The sequence below is a fragment of the Syngnathus floridae genome, chromosome 5 (assembly GCF_059516105.1).
Source record: "Syngnathus floridae isolate MCC-2025c chromosome 5, RoL_Sflo_1.0, whole genome shotgun sequence".
NCBI lineage: Eukaryota > Metazoa > Chordata > Actinopteri > Syngnathiformes > Syngnathidae > Syngnathus > Syngnathus floridae.
Window position 1 is genome coordinate 7,422,126 of NC_142417.1, and position 26,880 is coordinate 7,449,005.

Consider the following 26,880-nt stretch of genomic DNA (forward strand, 5'->3'; position numbering starts at 1 on the left):
AACGAGACCCACAAAATACATCCACTTTCACAAGGATGCAACCATGTGGAAAAAAAATAATAATAATAGAGGTTTCAGGCATGTTAGAGCCTCCAGATGAGGTGACTCATTTATCTGAAGAGTACGAAATTCCTTCCTTACACGCTACAAATGCACATATTTGGTTTGTGACTGATCAGCCATTACAAAGAAGCGACATTCATTTCTGCTGAGCTCCAGGAAGTCTTCAAATTCAGTTTAATTCCTCCAGAAGTGATAGTGAGCCACTGTAGCATGAAGGAGCAACAGCTGCTGCAACCTCTTGAGGACTCTTCAACTGGCAATGCCCCACCGGGGAAACTTATTTCGCAATTCTTCCAGTCACACTCCAAAAACCAATGATTCTATAGACCAATGGGTATTGGAACATAGACCAGTCGCTAAATGGAGCATTTTACGTCAAGCTGGAGGAAGGCATACCCAAAAAAGACACAATAAGTCTTCCATCTTGGTTTGCAGTGGCCATTTTAGGAATATGTTAAATTTTGCTGTGCTTCAAAGACAGATATGTCCAAGATGTTTTGTCCATTTGATAGTAAATTTCAACCACGCATACTAATTAGGGATGTATCGAAGATTAGATTCAAATATGCACGATACTGACTTTTGATCAACAATAATATATTGTGCAGAAGCGAAAAGTAAAGTTTGAGGAAAGAGGACATACAATAGAATCATTCTCATCCGAATTATTTAACATTCTGTTAGAGAAATATTTCCATTTTATCATTTGCAGAGGTAATTGCTGATGCTGATATGTGTGCGTCCAAAGGAAGTGCCTGGACAGAATATTCATTAGAGCAGTAGTCTGATAATAATAACAATTAACAAGTTGCTTTCGGGCTGGGGTGGGATCAATTAGAACACCAAACAATAGACTGAAATTGAAGTTCATAAAAAAATGGAAAGCCGCGTTCATTTCGTTGAATTTCAATCAAAATTTCCCCAGTCGATAATATTGACATGCCCAGTTTTATTATGGTTGATTGTTTATACTTCCCAAGCAAAATACGTTATCCACAAGTTGAGTTAACTTCATTTCCAACTTTTCAAGGGGCTTCACTGCTTTACCCAACCTTCCTTCCTTCTATTCTCTCCCAGAGGAGGATAACCTGACATCTAGGATGCGGCACAAAAATACAAAGACCGACAGGCTCAAAAACACACTCGCGTGGCCTCACTCGCCTACAGACACACACAAAAAAACACACAAGCACAGTTTAAATAAGTTGGCTGCTGTCAAAGTTGGCATTCTTATTGGTCATAAATAATTTTGTTTTCAATATCAGTAATCCCTGCAGGAACCACTTGACACTAAAAATATGATTTATCCTCCTGAGCGTAACCTTCCGAGGAGACGAGACTCACCCCATTCTGACAGTTTTCTTTATTGCTGCCGTATTGCCTTATTTGGCTTGAAAATGCTGTCAAGGTAAAGACGACAGGTCACATGGGTAAAAGTCAAGGATAAGACTTTGAGACCACATAGATCCTAATTAAGTCAAGATTACATAAACCAATGTAAAGCAAAGACTAAGACTGCACAAATCAAGACCGAGTCAATGCCAATAATGAAAGAAACTGAAACCAATATGATGAAAAGGCAGTTGAGACCTAGTCGAGACCAAAATCTTAACTTGCATAGACAAGAAGGAATTCGAGTGAAATACTTCTATACCTAAAAAAAAGTCTAAGTGAAAATCAATACACTAAACCCACATAAAATGAAATTTTGTTACGACCAATACTTTGAGGAGTAGAGACCAAGTCAAGACTAGATAAAGACCATGTTAGGACAATAAATTTAAGACCACATAAAGACCAAGTCAAGACCCAGATTTTGAGTCAATAGGACCACAGATAAAGGGATTGGTCCTTTAAGACCACAAACACCAAGTCAAGCTTAGACATTAAGGACCTCATGAATCCATGCCAAGTCAAGACCAAGACTTTGAGCCAGGATACTATACACCAAGACTTCAAGTGGAGTCAACTGAATGAATGGGAAACAAGATGCCTTTCAAAATTGTTTATCATTATTTATTTATAGGGTGCGCGAAAATGGAGACTTGAACGATATGTACTGAAGTGTATAAATAGTTCATCCATAATCCTTTTATGCAACCCTTCAGATTTACTATTTTTTCCTCATGTTGCTTCGGGGCATTAACCGAAATATTCCACGGTCAACTTTAATCGCATTGCTCTGCTCAAGGGGCAAACACACTCGGCAGGTAGAAAAGAATTCTGGTCTTTTTAATGTTATATATTATATTTACTGACTGGAAGGCAGATGTTTTCTGACTGACAGTCTGACTAAACATGCATAAGCGCTCCCATGAGAGGCAAACCACCTGGCGGTTTGACTCCAAGGTCAAAAGTTCAAGTGGCAGTCTGACTTTACAAATTAATGAACTGTTCTAATGACTCAATGGAGTGTTGGCCTCAATTTTGTTGCAATATTGAATTTACAGATGTTTGAATCCTCTTATGTACCAAGGCCAGAGCTATATTGAAACGAATGACATACTTAACGATCGACATATAAATAAATGATTTGTTCCAATGAGTTCTAGGCTGATAAATATACTCGCTTAGAGATGCAACTGGAGGTTCATCGGATTGCCCAAATCTGTGTGTCAAATCAATACTTTAACATGTCATTCAAAAACAGAACTGACACAGCAGCGTTTGTGTTTCGAAGGCTTGACGGGCAAATCCTCTGCTGGAGAGATCTCTGCAACATTGAATTAGACTAATCCGCATATATCCTTTAGTGTAAATGATACCACATGTAATCCAGAATTCTTTCTTATCAGTGCCAATTGAAGTCGTGTATTCACTTTCTACCAATGCATAGTCTGCGTTGAAAGGGAAGTCTAATCCAAGATTTAGCCGTCTCCCCTCGCATTGTCGTATTTTTAGCCATTTCTTCTTAAAAAGATCCAAGCCTTATCATGAATACGCACATTTTACCGGTGAGCCCTACCTGATTTAGAGACTTCTTTCAGTGAAAGCCTTGATGTGAGACAATGGACACACAAATACGATGCACAGAGGCTGCAGTTGTCGCGAAGTGAGTAGAAAGCACTTAATGGCCGTCTACCTCCTTGTGAAATTAACTTCACCGCTGTTAAAAATGTCGCATTAATGTACTTAACCCCTCAACGTTCTGGTTTCGAGATTAGTTAAGTGTCTTAATTGACGCGTACGTAATTATGTGTCTAATGATTTATAATGTGTGATCCTTGACTTTTAATGAAGCATTTGAGATATTTAATAATGTTGAGAAATATCAAAAGGTTTTCAGGGATTATATTCCAAAGGTAAAGGCTGGTTCTTATGATGTTTTTCCACTTTGACATCATACCATAGAAAACTGTGACTCTTGCGCAAATGCAAAGAGACTATTTTGCAAAAGTTGTCAGTGGCTTGAAGTGTTTCCCCGGAGTCTTGATAATGAAGGTGTTCACAGAAATGCACTCTCACTTTGATTAGTTTACCAGCTCAATCTGTGGTTCATTATGAGAGCTAATTATGTATCCTATATAAGGTTCATTGATCTTTTGCGACAAATCCCTTATCACAAAACTGCCATCACACATGATTGCCAGTTGCTTTTTCCTCCAGGTTTGTAACACTTCCATGCCTTTGAGATGCCTCGGGCGGCAGAGCAAATTTGTGAAAAAATATTGAGATGATTTGTGCCCCTCTCTGGGAATAATCTGGAGAGTCATTTGAATACCAAAACATCATTTATTGCACTGTAAAAGACTGAAGATTTATTTTTTTTAATTGAAAGAGCCTTATGTTGCAAAAATGTATTTGGCGTTTCTTATCATTAATTAAATATTGCATGTTGAAGACATGGCTTTATTTGATACATTTTTGTAGTTTTCATTTTCTAACTTTGACCTTGACATGAAAACGTTTGAGACAAAAAAGTATAATGTGGGAAATCAACTACATTTGCCACAGAGACAATGCTGCCCTTTTTCTTCACAGTTAAAATCACAGATAAATCTTTAATTACCCAAATTTATGGAAGGCCTGGTGTCTGACCACTGAATATTAATTGTGTGTGCGTGTGGAATTTATGATCAGACGCGACAATAGCATGCATTTTCTCAAATGATTAGACGCGACAATGGCATGCATTTTCTCAAAGACTTGGGGTTGAAGGAATAAGTTGGATTATTTAATGAGCTGTGTAGAATTCATTTCGTTTGACATTATTAAATAGGAACATTTTTCATTTAATGGCAAGGAAAAAAATGTGTAATAAATAGCGTCATCATTGCCACAAAGGATAGAATCAGATTCATCACTGGCAGACAAAAGGAAGTCAAAGAATGACACGCTTTACCTCATACGCCAACGATTCCTTTTGTGTGTATGCACAGGTTATAGGCGAGAATTGGTCGGCCCATTGATTTTTACTACTTGTAGAAATTACACGGCAATTTCTTTAATCAAATTTATTAACCGTCTTTTATAGGAAAGTGGCGCTGTTCTCGCTGAGCTGTAATAGGTTTTTCCGTTTGTTGGCTTTTTCTTCGGAGTTTGTTGAAGTCACGAGCCCAAATAAACAAAACACAATTAACCTTCTGCAAGAAGGTTATCTTTATTATGGATGAGTTTTCTTTTTATGTCCAGTGAATTTCATCTGAAGCAAATATCCACTGTAAAAATTGTCTTTATTAATAAGAAATAAAAAAAAATTGGCAACCCCAAATGGGGAAAAACTGGGAAGAAGAAGCCATTTGATGTTTCTGTAAGACAGTTTTTCAGTCTTATCAGAGCTAGAGATAAAATTGAACAGATTTTTGGATCTGCGACTGGTGATGTGCATTTTGGTCCATCTGTTTGAGCTGTTTGACGAGCTGGAGCTCTGTGAGGATGTCGGCTGCTATGTTAGCTACTTGTATTAGCTGCTGACGGGTTAACTGACAGGATTATTTTTGTCACTTATTACAGAATATTTGTCACATTTTCTGTGTTTCATTCCATTAGGTGGATTTTGTTTCATTTGGAACAAAACAGTTAATACCTCAATTTTCAATCGTCATATGTACATCTGCTTATACTGGATGTAGGTGACTATACACTTAAAATAGTAACTGCACAGTTAATAAAGGTTAAATAAAGCCAACGATTCAGACACCAGTTGTAATGATTATGAATCGGAAATATTTGACCACTTGTCATTGATGCCGGGTGACTCTGGGTGAGATGCTAAGTACAACTTGGACTGGTCGCCAGCCAATTGCAAGAGAATCAACACGAACAAATAAAGCACGCAGATTTTATGTACGTTTGTGTATACGAGCTTCCTTGAACAAGAGAACAGTAACTATTGATACTCTTATGTCCCAAGAGATCTACACAGCTGGTCGGCAAGCGCGAACGTGTATTGATCCAGCCTCCTGCAGTCAAACTGGGTAATTGCCTTTTAACTGCAAGTCATAAGCAAAGGACACTTTGGGGACCTGTCATAAATGCAGCGAGGGGGAGGAGAAAAAGTGATCAGGGAGGAGACAAAGTGATCAGGAAAGAGAGTCAACTGGTTAGTTTGTGAAAGACTGTTACACACTGGCTTCATCGTTTTTCCTCTTGGAAGATTGTTTTTATTGCATTCGGGTCAACTTTATTTGTGGGCTTTATTAAGATACTGTGTTTTGAGGTCCAATAGATATGAGAATTTGCAGGTTTAGGGGTATCCCCAAGATTCTGATCTGAAGTGACCATCCGTGCAATGATGGACGGTATACGATTATGTTTGAAAAGTGGCTGGAAATTTTGGAGGGACTCTGATTTAACCTTGTGTCATTTGTTGTCATTTATGTTGCCTCTCTGCTGTCCTCTTTCGCCGGAATTCAATTGTAATTTTGATAAAAACACAACGCAATGGTCGTCTGCTGTGTTGAACGTCACGGAACATGTTCAGCACCGAGACCGATGTACTTACAGTAATGCAGACAACATAGCACCAAACTGTGAAATCACTTTAGCGCTCTAATGCTACACGGGAGCATCTAGAGTAAAACGCACATGGCAATATTGTGAATGCCGTGCATGCATGAATTCATCTGATGATGAGATATGGTCACAAGGGACTATTTGTGCTTTAACAAAATGCAAATTATCAGTCTATGCTTTCTATCGTCTATATAATGGCCTATCCACAGGTGCATGCTATTCATCAGGCTGCTGATACATAGCCCTGAGGGGGTTTTGTTCCCGAGGTAAAACAGTATGATGTGGATGTCGCTGAATGGCAGCAGCCTCTGCTGACACAAGTACAAATTGCAAGATTTAATATGTCAATTCACTCTCATACCTAAATTTTTTTTTTTTTTTTAATAAGTGACCTTAATTTAAGACAAACATATTTCGCTATGGCCATCAAAATCAGTTTTAATTGGGCAATTTCGCCTTTTTAAGGATAAGGTTGTTGAAATACAAATTTACAAGCTTATTTTCTTCAATTGCACATTTTAATCACATTATCTGGACAGATGGATGACAATTATCTGGGGGGTAAAAATGTTTTTGTCACTGTGTGCGGTTGGAGCACAGTGACCAAGTTTGATGACTGCCAATAAAACACAAAACTAATAACTGAACACCAAATGTCTTGTTCCTTTTAAACTCTGTACACTGGCATGGAATTGTCTGTATGTCACATCTCCCAACTTTCATGCTGCCCTTGCGGGTATGGCGGAACAGGCACCAATATAATTTTTATTGTTGATGCTGCGAATGAACACCAACATTGCCTTCCACAAATGAAATATTTTGCCTAAACTAACCACCTGCCACCATCATAGAATAACAGTTAGCTAAGATCTAAGATCTTAAGAACCTGTGCCTTGTTCAGGTCATTAATTGAAGGACAAAGCTGTAACTTTACTGTGGCCGATGGGGGCGATCCACAGAAGATTATTATCCCAAAACTGTTCCGGCTTACTACCTTGCAGGATGTCTTAAGTCACTCAAAAGATAAAGAAATTTAATTGACTTGCTGACTTTGGCTCTTAGATAGAGGTGAAGAAAAACATTTAAAAATGACTTAGCCCTTAGCAACTGTCTAAGAGATAAATGAGGCTTGTTGGTGAGAAGATGTGACATGCGAGTGTGTTCAAGGTGGAATTTGTAATGTGTTTGAATGTTGTGGTGACATTTATTTAAGAATAGAAGGAAGCATTGCATGGCAGCCCTAAAGACTTGAATTAATCAGGAGCAGCAATACCAGCAGAAGGTATGACTGTCACTGCTGATTAATGGGAGAATTTTTTTTTAAGGTCGTGGCTTTAAATATTATTTTGGGGAGTTAAGTGAAGTGTAATGAAATTAATCCTCAGCAATGCTGGTTGCTTTCAAACTAAATAAACTCTGCCAGTTTCTAACTACTGGTTCAATTGTTGTACGAAATGAAAAATGAAATGTATCCTTTATTGCCCAGTGGACCTCAAATGGTGATAGTTGTAGTCCCGCCCCAAGCCCCATTTTTACAATATTTTCAATGTGGCAGGCATGGTGTTTACTCTCATAGCTCAAACTCATTAAAGCAATCTAAAATCCAGATAAAGCTATGGTCCAAAACCAACGCAGAAATTTGTGCTGGGTCCCAAACTCATGCTGAGACGGTGTACTTTAAACTGCATTCAAAAAGACAAAAAAAAAAACAACAACAAACCAAAATGATCTCGGTGATAACAGCACAGCTAAATGTTTACGACTCTGTGTGCCCCATTTGTGATACGGGGAGTCACAAAGCAAGCCAGAAAGTGGTGCAATTAGAGAATGGATACTAAAAGACAAGTGGACCAAATGCGGCAGCACTTTGAGCCATCTGTCAGCTTATTCACTCATTTTAACACACATGAAGCACGTCAACTATTTGGTGGCTTTTAAAATTAGCACAATGCGCTTAATCATTCACATTCCGCAGCACTTACGTTAGACAATAAAAAAAAAACTGAAACTGAAATGCACTGTTTGATATTGCTTTTTCAAAGGGAAAAAATGAGACAGAGCCGAAAGCCCGGTGTGGCGACTGTGGGCTACTGCTAGCCGACAAATAGCATTGATAAATTATGAAATGGAAATGTGGAAGCGTGTCTCTCTATCCAACTTTTATTATTCTCCAAATGGCCTATTGCATTGTTGCGACTATTGCTCTATGCTAAGTTAGTATAAGTGAGATCTCAGTTCCGGGGTTAATCCAATGAATTTGCATGGAGAATTAATTTTATCTGTGCTGCAAAATTACTGTTCCTTTTCCAAGATTAGAACTTAAAAAAAATAAAATAAAAAAAACGTCATGTAGAACATATTTTGCCTCAGCATATTGGTAGTTACTACACGATTCCCATTTCAATGATCAAATTGGGATCAGACACTGGGCACGTCACGTATTTTATCAAGCAGTTGCCCTGCACGTGATTCATTTCATTCCGTCTATGCGTGTCTAGTTTGTCAAGGTGCACATATGTAAGAGTCGCTCGTGCTAGCAAGCGAATCTTCTTGACCAGAGCAGCCATCAGCAAAACGACTTTAATTTCCGAAAAGGCCCCAACATCAAATGAGATGCAAAAAGTCAGCTACTTGTACTCCGTGATGCACATGTGGGCATGCGTGCATGTACGAGACACAAAATGAGATTATTTGCATGCATGTGGATATCAGAGGAAAGAAGCAATGTTACGCCTATTTTCTAATGCATGAGGTCAGACTCCAGTGAAAGCAATCATCAGTTTCCAAACTGCAGCTTTCACACCTTCATACTTTGTCTCACTTGAGTCAAAGTACATTGTGCTGTGGAACTTAGAAAAAGTCACAGAAATAATCAGAAAAATATAAACTGGAGTCAGTTCCAGGAATAATCAAAATAATCTATAAAAGAGTGAGGGGTCTGTTTTGAAAGGCGTTGGTATCCAAATCTCTAGATCGGCACGAGAGTCTGAGGATCTCTCATAAATGGCAGTGTATGTTTTTCTGAAAATTATTCATGAATTATTCAGAGATTGTTTTCGCACCATGCATGATTCTCATCATGCCTCCAAGTTGAGCTATAGAAACAAGTATTGCATTTCTGCATATAGTAGCCGCCCCTGCCATAGATGCAGTGCCTGAGTCATCCACTTAAGAAAAAGAAACTTTTTTTTTCAATTGATTACCTTTGGAAAATAAAATTGATAGGAATTACAAATTGAATTTATAAGATTTTTTTTTTCAAAGAAATAAAAGACATCTATTATGCCCCTAATCAAAACTGTAGTATTAAGGAAGGCAGTGTTTAGATTTACTGGATTATGTAAACAGGGTCCCTGTGCAATATTAAAGATGATTTTATGACGCAATGTGAAAACCTCAGTGTGTTTGCTATTTTTTTACGAGTTTGTTTTCTTAATGCTTAGCTTCAATTTACCTTTTATCAATTTCATTTTTGTGTTTGTGTAGACTGTAATTGACTTGCAACCATAATGAGGACAAGTGCAAAAAAAAAAAAAAGAAGGATTACTCCAAATCTACAGCAAGCGATAAAATGAAGAATGTAAGTGTAAAATGTGTGGCGAAATCTACCATCTGTCGAAGGAGCAGCTGTGGCGCATGCGGGTCATACGGAGGAGGTCTGGCAAGGGTCTGGACAGCTTAGTAAGAGGCTCAACTGGGCTCTGTACTATTCTTAAAGATGAAGTGTTTTTTCACACCAAACCTCCAAACGAGGTTAACATGACTGTTTTGTGCCTTGAGCGCATTAATTATGTGTATTTTAATGTGAAATATTTATTCGCTTCTAAAACACCTTGAGAACAAATTTATGAACTGAGCTGTACCTGCACACTGGAGTGTGCTTTTGAGTGTGTGACTCTTCCAGCGTGTGCATCTTGTCAGCTCACCTTGTCCACAGCCCAAATGAATGAACATCAGAAAGCACACCAGGCCAAAAATACAGCAGGAGAAACAGCGGCGGCAGGGAACAGACTGGGACTGAATAAACAGGGCAACAGATGAACAACAGGGATAGGAGCGAGAAGTAAGAAAGGAAGCTGAGGACGCCAGAGAGACATCGACCGAAAAAGAAAGCAACAGGAGGAAGGAACACCGGCACACAAATACTGAGACATAACAAGAAGCAGCAGACCAACAACAGAATGGAAAAGGCAAGGTAACAACTTGTTGACCCAGATGGGCACACAAACAGAAAAAGCAAGCTGTGTTAAAGCGACGGTACACAGCGAGGCTGTCTAAGCAGGGCTTTGGTGCAGAGGGCAACCGGAATGATCGAAGCACCTCACAACAAGAGCCAATAAAGAAACCCTTCATGTAATGTTGACTTTTAAGAAAAAAATGGCTCCAGTGTAAGCAAACACTAGCAAAAAGACTCAATAGTGAACCAGCTATGTGACTGTAAAAACGAGCGGAAAACTCAGGTAGAGGCCCAAAAAATCCTAATTGGATGACTGTTACCAATTGAACGCCTGCATAGATGCCAAACAAATCTTTCAACTTTCCTCATTAAAATGAATTGCATGTGCAATTGACATTTGACATTTAGTTCCACATGGATAAATTCCAGTATAGTGTAGGATGTTAGCCCAAGCCATTATCCTGTGGGGATGTTAGGCATATGAAGAACTCTCCGATCTGCTCAGAAGATGGTCAGGGCTGACATTCAGAAATGTTAAACCTGTTCAATATTTCTGATTACCAAATCTTTATGTCGGTGGTCAACAACGAGCTCAGCAGGGCCACGAACTTGATGATTGTGAGTCTGTATGTGTGCTCGCCTGCTTTAATAGGCGTGCTCTAGAAAAAGCATGACAAAGCATATAAAATAAGACCAAAATCTGATTTGATTGCACCTGGTCCATTGTGACAACAAGTCAGGACACTGAGGTGGAAGAAAAAAAAATGTACTTGTTTGCGACCAGTGTCCCAACATCTCAGTATCACATTTTGAACATAGCAACCAAAATGGGCACTAACAATGTCATGGGTGGTCCCGGAAGATGTGACCTTTTCAGATAGGAGCACCTACTCAATTTGTGGCTAGGAAGGACAATTTAGCATAAGAATAACAATGTGGAGCTGCTCCTTCTGAGGCAGCAATTGAAAAGATGCCACAGCCAAAAATAGAGCCAAATCACTTACCTGCTCTGACACCCAAAGACCTTGAGGTCGGGGGCTAAATTTAGCTTTTTAGTATGTATTAAATCACAAAAAGTGCAGTTTTAACTCAGTGGAAAATAAGACTCTCAAAAGGGAAAATGAGCACATAAAGCCACCGGTGCTTCCATGTGTTACTCACAGTGTCCTAATGTCATCCAAATACGCCACCAAAAAAAGCAAAGCGAAAAAAGAGCCAAGAAGAGACGCCAAAAAACTGCAAGGAATGATAACTGTGCTGTGAGGAACAAGCTGACCTGTGACTACGATGCTGGCATCAATAAAGGGCACTGTGGGGTGAAAATATTGGCTGGTCTGTACAAGACAGAGGAACTGTGGGAGGGGGGGGGGGGGGGGGGTAGATTCAAGACCAGCATTTTACAAAAAAGCTACTGTGAACACAGTCCAGGTGCTAGGAAAGGTCAGAGAGAGACAAAACTGAGCCCACTTTGAAAAGTTAAATTTGCACTGAAAAATCTGCTAACCTCTTTTGGTGTCTGTTGAGTTAAATCAGTACTAGTCTTCAAAATGCATATCGATTACAAGAGGAGAAAAAAAAAACTGAGGGGCTGATGAATTACTGATGAGATACTTCAGTGCAGGGGAACACTGACATGATTGTGAGGGCAATTTAGCATATAAATACCGGCCTTAACGTAATAGGTTCAAAAAGTGCAGCACCATAAAACGAGAGGTTGTAGTGGGCAAGAGGAAATTTAATTAAGTGCCATCCTGGAGCGATCTCAACGACAGCAAATAGGATTGTACGCACAAGTGATCTAAAGAAAGTAGAAGCAGCATTTGCTTAAGGGAGAACAGTAAGAATCGAACAACATCACAACATTTAATCTCTTTGAAAAAATTTTTTTAAGTAAAAAGTAGGACGCAATTAGCTGAGATAGGGTACAAATTTAGGTCTGAAATGTGAGGTAGAATATTATTCTCATATTATTCCTAAGTCAAAATGGACACATGAACAATCACCCTTTTAACACCCAAGAAAATTCTACTTGTCTTGATTCAACATTTTATCATAACCCGGATGACAGATAATTTACACAGACATGGTTTTGAATGCTTTAGGGAGGATCCTACTTTCACAACCATCAGGAAGATGACAAAGAGGGTTCAGGGAGCAAACGTCACTTTCACACTACGAGAAAAATCACTGGCTGCTCCAACAATGAAACAAAATCTACTGCCTCAAATGACCCCCCCCCTCAGTACAATACAAAGGGTGGTCAAAGAGGGCCCGCAGGCAGACATTCAACAGAACCACTATGTCCACTAATAGACTGAGATGTGCACTCTCATTGCATGAAGAGCAAAAAAAGCAGATATTTAAAAATATATACATAGCCCAGAGTCCTGACCTGCCAGTCAAATGATGACTAAAACATCTGTGACCACATTTCAAACGTTGTCATAATCCATCAAATGGCGACACTCTTCCGAGGGCCGAGGGCAACCTGAAGAGTTAGCGCTGTGAATTACGTGTTTGGAAGAACAAAGCTCACGAGCGCTACGCTGCGTCTCTCGACTGCAATGGACGATGAGGAAGAGCTCCGGAATTGTGGCAGATGGCGAGCCAACATGGTGGGGATGTAACTGTCTGAGGTAGGTATGTCTCATTTTCAGGGTCTACAACCTGCGATGGATCCAGTCTACCGGGGGCAAGATCCTCAAAGGAACCTCTGAAATCCCCATCAACCCTTGTGAAATTGGACCATCTAGTAATCAAAGGTTGCATCACTGCTCGGACACTGACCTGACGCTAGCTCGCTACATATGAGCAGTTGTCAGCTCAGTAGTTTGGAAATTAAAGGAAGTTTAACATAGTACCGGTAATTAAAAGGCCAAATCAACAACATTTTTATTTATCTCAAGTTGTTTACCAAAATAAAACGCAAGCTTGGTTTGTATTACATTCTGGCTGTATGATATACGTGCGGACTTGTAACTCAAGCTATTATTCCTGCCGGCTTGACTTAAAGTATCGCTGATTGATGTGGGAAGTGTGCTTCCTTGTGCCGTCCCTAATACGTTGTTCATTTCTCACTCATCTCATTAGCTAATTCACAAATCAATATTGGCGCAGCTACCTCTCATGGTATGTGCTCGTGTGTATTGCTTACGATGCATTTTGATGTGCATTGCTTCCTAAAACAAATCAATATCACTTTGGATCGTGACTGAACTTCGACTGTGTGTCATTTACCTCTGAGTTTGTGGACATTAGAAGGCATGAAGTCTTTTGTTTACAACATTTGAATCAATTTGCCTGTGAGCGTTTGCATCAATGTTTCTTGGGAATAAAATCACACATGAACAGACTGTAGTTGATGTCCAGATTGTTTCCACATTTGATTGAACTGTGGGATGCCTTTTTGAGGCATATGGACTTGGCAGCACACCATCAACGGTGGAGTCATCGCCAGTTACTTCACAAAGGATGTTCATCTCCTGCAGTTCCCTCATCCAAAAAAAAATCTTGGGTTTGACAGCCAAGTAGGGAGTATTGTGAGTTCTGTCACATGTGGCCATTGTTTTGGTTGTCATTTCAATGTCCAGCAATCAGCATACAATACCTACCTGGAGCTCATGAATTTTTGTAATGATATGGGAATGTACGATGGGCCGTCGCTATTCTGATTTTCTGCTTCAGCTGCAGCTTCTCGGCCAAAACCTTCTCTATGTATTCCTAAACTCGGCCCAGGTCTGTTCCAGTGACTCCAACACACCATCAATCATCAGATTGTTGAGCCTGCACTGGCCCTCTAAATCCTCCACCTTGTCTGTGACATCCACCAGAATGTTGCAGACCATAAACGCATCTGATTCCATTGAGAAGCATTGTTCAGTTTGTTTGATGTTGTCAGCTTTTATACGGCCCACACTTTTTGCCGGCTCCTTTTTCTTGTTCATAGCTCCTTTGATAATGCATCCAGTCTGGGCTTTGTTGAGTCCATAATCACTTTTACAAAGCTTTTGAAGTTATTCTGTTACCGTAGCAGCACCTTGAACATCTCTTTCTGCTGCTACAGGAACTCATTATCTTGATACTCCTCATTGGGTGGCATCGGGGGGCATGGCTAGCCTTGTCTTTTTTCGTGCGATCAGTCAATGGTGTTTTTTTGGTAGCTGAGCCATAAGTCACAAACTACAACTCATCTCATCGAAAGCTCCCCATACTGAGCCTTCTGTATCCTTAATCATGCAGTGAGTGTCTTTTCTAATTGTACTTGTTGCCGGTTATACTGTCCATCTCTTGCTATCCATTATGATCAGACCCGTAACAGATCATACGACCAATAAAAAATACAGAAAGTTGGCTGTGTTGGTGCCAAGTAGCCCCTTCACGGTCATTCTGTCTTTTCTAGTAGTCGTTCAAAAAGAAATGAATCGTAGAGATTGTCTCATTGTTACCAAACTTGAATCATGTACAAGACGGCAAAGTAATGCTAAACATTTGAGTTTGTCCAGGGCGTTTTAGACGCAAGATGATGTTGTTTGAAGATAACTACAATTTTTGTTTTTAAATCTTACGACCAAAGCCAGTTTCCCTTCTTCGCATCACATGGATTTGGTAGGTCTATCACGTGTAGACCCACATAACCATCTCAGAAGCTATGCCCGACCACAACGTTCAAACTAACACAATCCCCTGGACTTTTATTCTCTGTTGACTGTTGAAAGCACAACTATGAGAACGACAACACAACAAGAAGGCTGAAATCAGGCGAGTGTGCAGAGAAGTGAGGTCAAAATCAAATTATTATATTGATCGATTTTCTATTTAGAATCAAAATGGAAGACCCCTGGCCCTAATAAAAAGTCTGCAAGGTATATCCAGTATATACTCAGTGTCCAAGGCTGATTATGTGCAGGTCACAACCTGAGGGTTGTATGGTAAATAAATCATCTACTCCCACTCCAATAGGTTTAAGTGGTATCTTGGCAACTGGAAGCATTGCCATCATAACACGGTGGCTTTAGGCAATGGTTTGCAGAGACGGGTAGTTTTCATTAAGTAACACACCTTCAGAGGGCAGCAGGCGCTCCAAATGCATTGCAAACACACAGCCAAAATCTGCAGTGAGATCTAATTAAAGTCTTCACTTTAAATGGCAAGAGATTATAATCTGTACGGGGGGAGGGATACACTATTTTTCTCAGAGCGAGATGAAAAGCCAGAGCTTGCGGACAAACTTTCCAAACACTAATAAAGTAATATTATATGGCCCATGAGTGTTCTCCTGGGCAGGGAAGAAAGGCTGATGATGGATTGTGTTCAATGGAGATGAGATCATTGAGCAGGGCTGTTTGATTTGAGGTGTAAAGTAGATGATCGTCATGGCGTAATGCTACATAACACAAGTCTTATTATACTTGTCAAAGACAGGCAGTGTGGGAAGGGTGGATTAATAGTTTTCATTAAGAGAGCAGGCTATTTGCTGAAACCTTGGTTGCCATAGTTCACGATTAGAAATTGGTCAAGTCTTTATCATTGGAGCTGATGCCATAGCAACCTTCCAAGCATCTGTACCCTAAATATAAGTACATACATTTATTTTAAAAGCTATATTCACATATATTATAGTGTTTTAATGTTTCAGATAATACTTGAATGACAATTCAGGGAAAACATTGAATCGAATTTCAGCAGTTTTGAAGTCTATCACAAGGGAGTTAAGGGAGGAAGGATAAGGAGCAGCCATAGGGCTTGATGAAGTATAAATGATGAATCAGGAATACGAGAGTATTGGATTTCAGTCACGCACACAAACACAGGCATTATTGTGTGTTAATGCGCTTTAATAGGGTCCATTCTCTAGGCTTCTGGGGTGGGGGGGGCGAGTAGTGTGACCGAATTCATTGCTATGCCACGCACATCATCGAGCTGAGCTGATGCAGGGAATACTAAGGGGGGGGGGGGGAAACCTGGAGTGAAACAGATGAAGGGATTCAGCCCATCGTTCCCCTCTCTTGACTTGTATCAGCGAGCGCCTTTGTCTCTCATTTGGCTTTCATTAGTCAGTCAAGAGCCTTGGTGCCTCTCGCAAGAGAAATGACTGCAATTTTGCTCCGAGCTTACTTGGACAAGAATTTTGCAAGTCTGGATGGATTTACAACTCTCCCCTTTGGGCACATTTTGGAAGACATTGTTCTTTTCTTTTCACATTCAACTGTTTATTTCAATCGACGAAGCCGATTGTGATGAATAACTGGCAAGATGTGTATAACGAGAGGATATGCCTAAGCATATGTGGAAGTTTTTTAATGTTTTATTTATAGTCGGTCTATTCCTAATGTGGATTGTGACATTTAAAATGAATAACTGGCAAGAGGTGCCATCGAATGAATTATACAGTATTTTTTTTCTTCAATCTCGCCAGAATTCATGATGACATCTCAACGTGGAGTATGCTCACTTCAACCTGTGAAAACTTTAGAATGATTAAGCCAATGTTTTCAATTTTATGGAAAATATATGTGTGTTCATCTCCATTGAGGTGCTCATTACAGAAGCTTATCTTTCTTAATGAGAAAAAAAATCTTAATATTTGGGACGCTCATTCTGATAGTTTCAGAGGCTGATGAGGGCAAAAGTAGTCCACATCAATTTTGGTGGCGACTGATTGCAATTGTGTGACACGAAGCTTTTTTACGTTTACTATGTAAGGCGTTTTACTGCCATGTTATTAGCTTTTATTTACAAATATGTCCTACGTATTAGACATGTCATGCCACATTACGCAATACCGTGCAAAAATGTTGAAATGTCAAGGACTCATGCAAGCCAACATTGACATATTTGCCATGTCTATGTGTACCTGAGCACCTATAAGAATCTTCAGTGCCAGGGAGGGTAGCGTACCAATCCTAACTTGACATCAAAACACGCCGACCGGACTGGATTTTAGGTGTTAAGTAGGCTTGGGCAAAATTGACAAAAGTATGCCCCATCTCTAGTATATATTGTATAGGAGGTGCTTCATCAGTCTGAAAAACTTCACAGTGAACTCTGATGAACTCTACAGATGCATTATTTGTTGGGATGTTTTGCGAGGAACTATTGCAGCAGTGAGGATGGTGATAGTTGGTCTCTGTAGCCCTTGCTGTCAACGATTTTATTGTTCTATGGCAGCATGCGGCGGGCCGCGGGCAAACTTGATCAAAAGACAGATGGTTCATGCTGCCCTGTCTTTGGAAAAACACAGGAGGGCTCAGTAAAGGTACACACCCCATTTCATTTTGATTTCAAGTGGCACACAACATTGGTCTGCCTCCACACCAGGTGACTTCAAATCTAAAATGAATCCAACGATCAGGCTGGGCATTCACAGCTAGGAATTTGATTGCTTTTCTGAAGTCAAACACCATAGATTCCAGATAAGCTTGTTGGGAAAACAGGGTAAACCAGATATCGTGGAAAAAGGCTCCAAATCCCAAGGACCTGTTTCATTTAAGTACATGCTGACATCAAATTTCTCAGATTACTAAGGAGAAGTAGAAAAGCATATCACTCATGCAGATAAATGCCAAGGAGCTGGCCCCAAAGACTACCTAGCTCCTGTAATATTTAACAATTTGGCCCACAGTGGTTGTCAATCGTTGTTTTGGAGGAATAGCAACTATACAAAGAAAAAAACCATCGCTTTTGTGAAATAAAAAGTTTACCAAGTCATCAAGTGGTTCAAAGGGACGGCAACGTTTAGAAGTGTCCTCACGAGCCACTTTTTAGATTTCCCACATGATTTCCTGGCACAAACACGCTGTCTGAAGAACAAAATCAGTTAGTGTTGAAATGCAAAATGGATTAGCACAGCTGCTAAAGGTGACTGACATCCTCTGAGACGGGCGTATTGTGCGGACATGGAAAACTGCTCTCCCATTAAGTGGTTGGGGTCTCTACAGGACAGTGGTAAAATATTGAATGGATTAGTTGCTCCACAACGTGCAAAATAGATGGTGGAAGTTTACACCCAGCACAATGGTCCCTGTAGGAAATTTGTGATAAAATCCCGTCTTGATAGACTCGTGAAAACTGGAAAGCCATTAGTGTTCAAGCGGCAAATGTCAAAACCAGCGTGATCCCAAGGTAATACATGTCAAACAATTTATCCTCAGACATCTCCAGAGTGTCTCCTTGCCCAATATTTTCCACTCCATCATCCTCTCCTCAGTGCCTCTCCACTTGTGAGCTTTTTACATTCTTGTCCACCTCGGCATTATGATCAGAACGCCTTCAAGTGATCTCTTCCTGACAAATGTGGTGGACGGTCATTTCTTGCAATTGTCCTATTCTTACCACACACTTGATATTTTCTGACATCAGTGTACTCCTGGAAGCACCCGTTCAAGGACATTTCAATCTGTTCCACTTTTTTTCTTCACTAGAAAGGCTTTTAGAATGCAACTGATTGAAATCACTGGTAAACAAACATTGACCCAATTTCTTATCAATGGGTGAAACTGGTGTTGTGGGCTAAGAGAGGACAGTTTTGCTTTCCATTCCAAATATCCACAAAATGACCATTACATTTTGACATGTTTCACCCACATTGTGTGCACATCTGTAATTTCCGCACTTTCTCATTTTGTCCATTCAATCGAATTCCCTTGTTCCCTGTACAAGCACTGGAATTCAGATAAACTGTTGCTACTTTTATATCTCAGGAATAAGTCTGAGATTTTTATGGGTGCCCTGCTTTGATAGACCTAGTTTTGGTGGAGGGGGAGATCTCATTCAAGACATCACAAAGTCTCACATTTTCATCAGACTACATGCGTTTGAAAAAAAATAATGAACTTGCGGAAACTCAGAGGCTCCCATATGGGTGATTAATTAGTTGAAAATATCATAAACAGCAATTCCAAGAGCTTCCAAAAAAGACTCGCCGCCAGCAAGTAAACCGTGCAAGGGAAATATTCCATCATCCCCAGGATTTTGGATCTGCTTCCCAAAACGTACTAAACCTGCCCAGGACATGATGCTGGTCCAACATGTGACCTTACAAAGCCTCACGGTGTTTATTTTTTTTTCTTTCATCACCCTCCTCCTCCTCACTATCTCTGTCACAGATCTGATGAGATCTGACATGCATCGTCCATGAGTCACTTATCCCCAAATGCAAAACAGGCAAGTTCATTTACACCCCTGTGTCATGACCACGTCTCCTTTCGTCATGCTTTTTTTAGCCATCAATCTTCCCTCCTAGTCACAGCCTCTTCATTCCGCCCGAGTCTTTACCACCCATCTGCCACTCACCCATCCATGTAGCACACTCATCCTTCATATTTTCACACCATCCCCCCACTCTGGGTTACCTCTTGACCCAGTGCGATTCGCTTTGTTTTATTTTTCCATCTCTGATTTTTTTTCTGACTCTCTGACAACCTTCTAGCTAAAAGGTATGAAGGAGGAACTAAGTGCTTTTCCTGCCTATAAACAATGTCCTTTATGCCTGCCCGGATCTGGGAGGGAATGATGAGCGATGTGTGAAGGGAATAATTCACCACTCTGTCTTTTTGTCTCGAGAAGTTTATCCTACAACAGAATACCTCCCTGACATAAAAACAAGCTGTGGGGGACTTTGAAGAATGAAAAATTGAAAATAGAAAAAGAAACTAAAGTACTGTATTTCCTCATCCATTGAAAACAAACAGTCGCCGCCTTCAAATCGATACTTCCAATCGACATTTAATTTTCTTTGATATGTTGTGGACAGTTTATCTCGCCGGGAGTCATACACCTAAGAGACAAATATTTACTTGTCTTTAACAACAAATAAACATCTTCTTCAAATAGTTGAGAAAAATAAATGCCTCCCTCAAAATAGACCTGTCCTGGATACTAAATTTCCTTGAATGAGTCTGTCTCAGGGTGAAGTAGCCACTAAACACGAATAAAGGCCTTCCTCAAATAGACAACCCTGAGATATTAACAATGATCTCACCAGATGGCATCTACGATTGACAATTAGCATATCCAGTAAACTGTGACGTGATTGCTTCTCAGTGTTGTGTGTATCTCTGCATTTTGCTTCATCCTGCAAGAAATGATAAAGGCCTCGCTCCAAATAAAAGCATCCCCTCACCTGAAGTTAACCTTAAAAAAAAAAACATGCATTAGTTGAGACTTAAAATAAGAGTAATTTGGAGGATTAAAAACAACATTTGGGAAGACAATATGGTTCTGCACTGTTATCTCGAGTTACACCGAAACTTTTCTATCTTACAATGTCAGCAATTTTTGTGCAGTCTTGCTCCCTAACCAACCACACAATCAACAAAAAACAACGCTACTGGCAGAGCAAATTGGAAACAAGAAAGAGAGCTTCAAGTGCGACTCGGTGGGTGTCACGATTTCTTCAGGGCAACGATAAATACATGATAAGCACATCAAGGTTTTCCAGAGGAAAAATGTTCCTTGTTCTTTACTTGCTTAATTTAGCTCATTATGAAGGGCCAGCTTTATCCCGCCCTACACACTACTGGGCCAATCGCAAGTACAGATTTTGTTACCATGACAACTAGCGATGAAACTAGACGTTGCAGTACGTAGAGTCCAGAATCTAAAAAAGCAAATGTGAACTGAGCACACGCAAGCTTCCACAAAGACTATTAATAGTACGATTGATTTCTGCTTTTACCAGTGTGACAGTTGTTAAACAGTTTCCTAAAAAAGTTTGACAATTTGGTCATCTGTCCATCTCCTTCCCATTAGGCTGGCAGAATATTCCAGCCGATTTGGAATTCCGAACCCAAAGCTTCAGTTCGGTGAAGCAACCCTGCTAACCACTTTGGACCATGGCAGAAATTATGCAATAATAATTGCTCTCAATGGGAAATTGAGTTTTGAGTGTCAACCGGGGAGGACTTCACACTCAGTTCCCTAAACAACAGAAAAGATGAGCTCACCCTGCATGTGTTTATCTTTTAGTGTATGCAACAAAGGTTGTCAACACTGTGTCAGCTCTCCCATGGTGTTTCATTAGTGTGCTTGCTATGTCTCATTTCTCTTTTCACATCTGACCCTGCTGGCTTGTATGAAAAGAAAAGCCACAAATGTATGTGTGCCTGTGGCTTGCACAACCAAACAGGTGGACTCTTTCTGCATTCTTCCACTCGTCACCTTTCTCCTCTTTTTATCACGTTAGCTCCATGTCAGTCTCACTTGGGTGATTTAGGCACGTCACGCATTTGACAAGGAGGACAGTACTTGGAGATGTCACTATGGCAACCGAGTGTGCTGACTGACAGCTAGTCAAGCTTGTAGTGAGCATCCACCAGAGAGGCCAGCAAAGACAATAAGCGTGGGAATGGGGAAGAAGTTTTCTCAAAATAAAAAAGACATTTATTCATTTATTAAATAAATATCATTCACTCCAATGCAAGTTATAGTTATAACTTGACAGCTATGCTCGGCCTTCATTCAATAATAAAAAATTAACTGTGCAAAATTTTACATTGCCCATATGTCTGTGATTCAAATTTGATAGCTATCAGGACTATAACATAAATATTTGAACCCTGCCCAAAATTGTCTGCTTCAAATTAAAATGGCAGACTTACTGTGTCTGTGTTTTTGGAGACTTGTTGTTGGTCTCCTGATGACAGACATGCCTACCAATTTCCATGTTGCTAAATAAAAATGTCTCTGGGGCGGATGTAATATAGTGGGGTTTTTTTCACTACCAACATTACACCCACGAGAATGAAGAGACCTGCAAAATCTGCTTCCGAGTATGCCAAAGCTCTCGAAATGTCTATTAATTTAAGTGTGAAGAAGAAACACAGCAATTTGAAGTGGGCCCAAATGTGATGCTTAATTATATAGAAAGTTGGCACTCTAATAGTACAAAAAGGAGTTTGTGTGACAGTCAAAGCTCAGTAGGGGCAGGAAGGAAACGTTTCAAAAGATGCAAATGAGCGACCCAATAACAGATCACCCCTACATTGAATTCACGCATGGCCGCACATTTTCCAAAACAATCCCGCTGGTTTGTTCCCAGCTGTCAGCTGCTGGATTCCACCACACAATACAGCACGTTGCTTCTCGTTCCAAAAACGTAACAGTTGTGAATGGAACCCAAGGCCTTTCACATTCATCTGAATCAAAAGCAAAAGTCAGAAGGATTCAAAACAACAGGAAACCTCAAAAGACGGATGGCAACGAGGAAAGTGGGAAAATGAACACACTAAACTCAGTGTGGTTGTTGTAGTTGTGTAACATCGTTTAATCAAGATGTGGCTACTGTGCAGGGAATTATATGGTCTTGTATAAATAAGATTTGTAAATCAATATAAAGTAGCTCAATGTAATCCAATTCTCCTCAAAATATTATTTTAACACATTTACGCAAACTTCATATTGTTTTGTAAAAATATGTCTTCATTACAATTCACTGACATTTTTTGCCCTATATATGATCAGACTTTTTTCAACAACATTTTACAGAATTGACTTTGAGTGTTATTTTATTTCATTTTATTTTTAATAAAATATGACAAACCGTATTTTTTATTGTAAAGAATAACTTTTTAAATGAATTTTATCTCACATAAAATGAAAAATGACTTCTACTTCAGTTCTATTTTAATTCTATTGTTTTATTTTCTATTGTGAGACATGATTGAGTAAAATGACATGTGCCAATATAATTTTTTTTATTTCAGTTTTTTAAAGATATTCTCGCAAAAGTGACGGCATGCATTTAGACTTTTTTCATCAAATTAAATCTCTTACAAAAACACACTTGATTACTCACACAGACAAACATTAACACACAGATGCTAGTCGAATGTCTCACTGAAAGTTTGCAAAGCTTAAAACAAAACACTGCCTCTGTCGCTAAAGAGAAACCTCGCACGCAACAAATGAATAAGAACACAAAACACAACGGTAATCCCAGGCATGCTCTGTGCAGGATTAAGAACACGGGTCAACATGGAGCCCACAAACAAATATTAAAGTGGCACACGGCGACGAGCTTTGCCAGCCGAGGTATACAAATGTCAGGTGTAAGGCGGGTCTTGGACGCAGACCTACAGCAGAATAAAGCACAGCTGCCAGGCGAAGGAGATTGAGCAAATTTGGAGTCCTTCTATCATCAGACGATTGAGTGGTACGAATGATTGACCCATTTTAGTTACAACTTCACTATATGATTGACAGAGGGGCCACTGGAGAAAAGAGTTTGAAGTGCTTCATTCAAAATGGGAGCCCTTTATTAAATGAAGTCTAGACAAGAGAACTTGTGGTTGACATAAATGCAAATTGTTAGTTTAACAAAAATAAAACGTCATTATTTAAAAACAAGTGGAGGTTAGATGAGAAGAAAGCATAATAAAGAAAAAAGACAAAAGGACAAAAAAATCCTAATCACTGCAAATATTTAATAAAAGAAAATGAGTGTGAGCGTGTGCATGAGAGGGAGAGAGAGATTTAAAGAGTGTAAAGTTGATTTTTAATTTCAATATGGCTTCCTTGTTTACATAATATTTTAAAACAAAATGTAAGGTACACATTTTTTTTAAAGACAAATAAACCTCATCCATTTCCCATAAAAAGGTATATTAATATTGTTTGACACATCAAAGATTGTTAACGCCAAATCTTTTAATTTGCATAAGACGAAAAAATGACAATGCTGTTGTTGAGTCAGAACGAAAAGAGAAGGCAACAAATAATTTTAAAAGTAAAAGGTTACATTTACACTCTGTCGCCTTTTTAAGAGTTTATTTTCCAATGCATGCACGCATGCCGGCTGTGTAGTCATCAAGTCGGCAAAGCCTCATTTAGTTATTCACATCACACTCAAAGTCGAGTGTTTTTTACAGCCTGAAGGCACTCGCTTCATGCTGACTTTAGCACGAAGCCACATAATTCCTCTCCACTTCTACTGACGCAACTGATAAACTGAAAAGATGACAAAAAATATATATTTTACTGACGCTAATCCTTTGAAACTTTAATTAAAGACTTGAGAAGATGAAGCATTTTTATTATCATTGTTCACATACTCCATTTCGACTTAGCCACCGTGATAATTGAGCTTCACAACAGTTTGAAGCATTTTCCCCCCTCTCACCGCCACAATTCTCCACGTCAACAACTAAGAACAATTTGCCGCGTGAAGATCAAAGATGACAAAATTTGCTAAAATGTGGTTACCTGCATGAGTCAGTATTCGCCGTGATTGCCTTTGTGCAGACGAACCGCTGAAGTAAAACAACTTTTGATTTATTCAGAAGTAATATTGGGAATGACTTTTTTTCAATCATTTACCATTATTATGACATTGAGCTACCACTAACCCTAACCCTACCAAAGATTTTCTGCTTCAAATGAGTCTGCTTATGTCACACTAGCACCTAGAGAGGATAAATTTATCCTTCATATCCTTTTGATGTTGGCTAAAATGAGGTCTAGCAAAGCGCATTATACGGCTCATGTGTTCCTGCCATCAATGTCCAAAATTAGTACTAGAGCTAATATAAGGAGGAATGATATTGAAATGTGATGTTTTAACTGCTTCTATACAGATAATTGAATCTCTGGAGCGCCTGACCAGCTGTCAAGTGTGATATTAAAGAGCCAAATCTTTTATCTGCCTATTACACAAAGTACATCTGGAATTTACGTAGTAACTACCCACACACCATGTTTCGTCCCCCATGAGTCCAGCACTTTCAAGTAACCGCTGTCTTAAACACAATCATGCAACACTGGCATCCTCCACAGTTGCGAGACCCCTGCTATCTTGGGAAATCCAAAAGGTAAGCAGAGCTGCATTGAGTTTCACTGGATTTACAGAGAAGTGGCAAATATCAGTGATTCTCTAAAGAGCGACAAGCCTGATTGCAGACTGGAGTTGTTGGTTGTGTTTAGTCCTGTGTCCCTGAGCTCTTGAAAAAAAGGTCAACTCGGTGTTCCCAGCGTCTTTACAGTAACATAAGAAATATTGCCGTCACAGTGGCGGGCAAATGTGGCTACGAGTAAATGTCCCTTGTATGTGTCAAACCTAAGCGGATATTAAAAATAAGCCGAGACAACTATTGAGTTGCCTCCGCCCTGCGGGTCTCGCTCCTCGCTCACCACTTCCTCGCCTCCCGCCTTGCCATAGACCGTTATCCAATTAGGCGATCCTCATTGCTTTAATCAATGACGACACGGACACACTGGTATGCATGCCACACGCACATACACACTGAACTCCACCTGTTTTCTGGAAGTAGTGGGCTACTATAGCGATACAGGATGGATATTAGGGAGTGAAATATAAATTAATGTGACAGGAGCAGATCCACATTTAAGTGGCATGCAAGTGAGAAAAATAGGAGGGTGGGATGACCCACGTAAATCAACGCTGATAAACACACACACACACAAGGAAAAACCCTCAGGGTGGTAAATGCAGTAAATCATTTGGATAAAGCTTTTAAACAGATAATTCGCTGGGAATTAAAATCTAGTTGGGTGGCTCTATTGTTATAGGCGCCTGCATTATTATAAGGTTATTATGTAGTGGCATTTTCTATTACCAGCATTAGTATAATGGAAACACTATGGGGTTTGGTAATTTACATAAAGTGGAAAATCCACTGTAAGTGGAACATCGACTGTTTTGAGGAACATTTTAAAATTCCTAACTCATACAAGAACAGAGGTACCTTGATTTTCAGATGATATTTTGCTCTGTGTTGCAATCACCACTGAGCAAGCCATGTGCAGTCTGGCAGATTGTGAACAAATCTTCAAAAAAGTGGCCAAGTGTGCTTGCTTCAAGCTGTTTGCCACTTGTGTTGTTTGACTGTAAAACTAATCCAACAGTAAAACAAAGAGAAGAAGACCAAAGTCCACTAACTTAATGCAAATATAATCCCGAGATGGGCGAACTAAACTACCATTGATATTGATACACTGGTAATTCTACACCTTCATAAAAATAACATTTTAGCACCAACAGTGCAGCAATACATAAGACTTAGCATATACTAACAATAATCAGATGTATTATTCATGCTTTGCTAAAAGTGACTAATGGCTGCAGCTTAGTACTTGTGAAGGTCTTCTTTATATTCCAATATCAAATCTACATTTACTACATCTATATATCTATTACACTGTGCCATGGTGGTCAAGGTGTGCACATCAGAAGGAGCAGCTCAGTAGTCATTGAACTCAAGCAAGAAATATTTCAAAAGCAGTTTCATTCTCTTAAATTCTGTCTCACTAAATTATAACTGTGTGACAACCAGAAAAGTGGCACAAGCTGTATGCTTGTCTTTTGACTCCGCTCCCGTATGGTTCCATCCACCCTTGACCAAAACGGAAAAGAATTTTCAGGCTGTGTTGCCAGTGAGCCAAAGAAGAAGAAGCCGGCCATAAATGAGATTGGCAGACAATGTGGCGGTCTGTTCAGCACCAGGCGACAGGAAGGAAGGCGAAAATGCATTCACTGTGCAACCCAGAAATGTGACTTGCTTAGTGGTCAGTGGGGACCTTTATTAAAATTCAAAATGAAAACTGAAAGAACATTTGCTCTGTCTAAATTCAAACCAAAAGAGGCAAGTGAAGGATTGTTTGTTTTTGATCATTTTAAATCCATCTTGGAGAGGGCGGGAATGGAAAATAGCAGTAGAGCTACAAGAATAAAT

General features: G+C 39.6%; 1 protein-coding gene across 11 annotated transcripts in view; it reads right to left on the minus strand.

Annotated features, from left to right (window-relative positions):
- Positions 1-26,880, minus strand: part of grid2 (glutamate receptor, ionotropic, delta 2) — a 260,165-nt gene that overhangs the window by 181,394 nt on the left and 51,891 nt on the right. Inside the window, exon 1 of one of the 11 annotated variants that reach the window (XM_088376625.1) lies at positions 3,029-3,189. The exons of the other annotated variants lie outside the window; for them this stretch is intronic. The gene's annotated coding sequence lies outside the window, so the exon portion shown is untranslated. Of the gene's footprint in view, positions 1-3,028; positions 3,190-26,880 lie in introns of those variants that run through there. 11 annotated transcript variants of the gene reach the window in all.